The sequence below is a fragment of the Grampus griseus genome, assembly GCF_964374135.1.
Source record: "Grampus griseus genome assembly, chromosome: 15".
In the NCBI taxonomy this organism is placed as follows: Eukaryota; Metazoa; Chordata; class Mammalia; order Artiodactyla; family Delphinidae; genus Grampus; species Grampus griseus.
The window spans coordinates 37806442-37809085 of record NC_139009.1 but is presented as its reverse complement, the minus strand read 5'-3'; positions in this window follow the sequence as shown (position 1 = coordinate 37809085).

The window sequence follows — 2644 nt, the reverse complement described above, 5'->3', positions numbered from 1 at the left end:
CTTGAGCACCCACCCCACCAAGGGTCTCCCAACTAGTCCGGGCAGAGGGGTCCACTGGCTCAGACACCTGGTGCCTTTGGACAGGATTGCTATCTGTCCCAGTGTGGGTGCCCCCCAAAGCAGGCTCTAGACAAGGACTTGGGTACAAGTCGTTTATTTGGGAGATGATTCCCAGAAGCATGGTAAAGACCTGAGGGCAAGAGGGAAGGGAGGACACCCCTCAGGGTTACATCACTGAGCTCTGGGCCCGAGCTCGGGCAACTGAGAGGGAGTGCTGCTGAGGACACACAGAGGGTGAGTGTACAACTCACCTCGGAGTCACCCCACTGAGGATGAGGAGGCTGGAACAGCGAGGAAGCTGGGGTATCTCCACCCACTCTGGTCCTTTGTGGTTTTTGTTTTGTTTTGTTTTGTTTGTTTGTTTTGTTTGTTCTTTTTTCTTAACATCTTTATTGGAGTATAATTGCTTTACAATGGTGTGTTAGTTTCTGCTTTATAACAAAGTGAATCAGTTATACATACACATATGTTCCCATATCTCTTCCCTCTTGCGTCTCCCTCCCTCCCACCCACCCTCCCTATCCCACCCCTCTAGGTGGTCACAAAGCACCTAGCTGATCTCCCTGTGCTATGCAGCTGCTTCCCACTAGCTATCTATTTTACATTTGGTAGTGTATATATGTCCATGACACTCTCTCACTCTGTCCCTGCTTACCCTTCTCCCTCCCCATATCCTCAAGTCCATTCTCTAGTAGGTCTGTGTCTTTGCTCCCATCTTACCCCTAGGTTCTTCATGACATTTTTTTTTCCTTAAGTTCCATATATATGTGTTAGCATATGGTATTTGTCTTTCTCTTTCTGACTTACTTCACTCTGTATGACAGACTCTAGGTCCATCCACCTCACTACAGATAACTCAATTTCATTTCTTTTTATGGCTGAGTAATATTCCATTGTATATATGTGCCACATCTTCTTTATCCATTCATCTGATGATGGACACTTAGGTTGCTTCCATGTCCTGTCTATTGTAAATAGAGCTGTAATGAACATTTTGGTACATGACTCTTTTTGAATTATGGTTTTCTCGGGGTATATGCCCAGTAGTGGGATTGCTGGGTCATATGGTAGTTCTATTTGCAGTTTTTTAAGGAACCTCCATACTGTTCTCCATAGTGGCTGTACCAATTCACATTCCCACCAGCAGTGCAAGAGTGTTCCCTTTTCTCCACACCCTCTCCAGCATTTATTGTTTCTAGATTTTTTGATGATGGCCATTCTGACCGGTGTGAGATGATATCTCATTGTAGTTTTGATTTACATTTCTCTAATGATTAATGATGTTGAACATTCTTTCATGTGTTTGTTAGCAATCTGTATATCTTCTTTGGAGAAATGTCTATTTAGGTCTTCTGCCCATTTTTGGATTGGGTTGTTTGTTGTTTTGTTATTGAGCTGCATGAGCTGCTTGTAAATTTTGGAGATTAATCCTTTGTCAGTTGCTTCATTTGCAAATATTTTCTCCCATTCTGAGGGTTGTCTTTTGGTCTTGTTTATGGTTTCCTTTGCTGTACAAAAGCTTTTAGGTTTCATTAAGTCCCATTTGTTTATTTTTGTTTTTATTTCCGTTTCTCTAGGAGGTGGGTCAGCAAGGATCTTGTGGTGATTTATGTCATAGAGTGTTCTGCCTATGTTTTCCTCTAAGAGTTTGATAGTTTCTGGCCTTACATTTAGGTCTTTAATCCATTTTGAGCTTATTTTTGTGTATGGTGTTAGGGAGTGATCTAATCTCATACTTTTACGTGTACCTGTCCAGTTTTCCCAGCACCACTTATTGAAGAGGCTGTCTTTTCTCCACTGTACATTCCTGCCTCCTTTATCAAAGATAAGGTGACCATATGTGCGTGGGTTTATCTCTGGGCTTTCTATCTTGTTCCATTGATCTATATTTCTGTTTGTGTGCCAGTACCATACTGTCTTGATCACTGTCGCTTTGTAGTATAGTCTGAAGTCAGGGAGTCTGATTCCTCCAGCTCCGTTTTTCGTTCTCAAGATTGCTTTGGCTATTCGGGGTCTTTTGTGTTTCCATACAAATTGTGAAATTTTTTGTTCTAGTTCTGTGAAAAATGCCAGTGGTAGTTTGATAAGGATTGCATTGAATCTGTAGATTGCTTTGGGTAGTAGAGTCATTTTCACAATGTTGATTCTTCCAATCCAAGTACATGGTATATCTCTCCATCTATTTGTATCATCTTTAATTTCTTTCATCAGTGTCTTATAATTTTCTGCATACAGGTCTTTTGTCTCCTTAGGTAGGTTTATTCCTAGATATTTTATTCTTTTTGTTGCAGTGGTAAATGGGAGTGTTTTCTTAATTTAACTTTCAGATTTTTCATCTTTAGTATATAGGAATGCCAGAGATTTCTGTGCGTTAATTTTGTATCCTGCTACTTTACCAAATTCATTGATTAGCTCTAGTAGTTTTCTGGTAGCATCTTTAGGATTCTCTATGTATAGTATCATGTCATCTGCAAACAGTGACAGCTTTACTTCTTCTGTTCCAATTTGGATTCCTTTTATTTCCTTTTCTTCTCTGATTGCTGTGGCTAAAACTTCCAAAACTATGTTGAATAAGAGTGGTGAG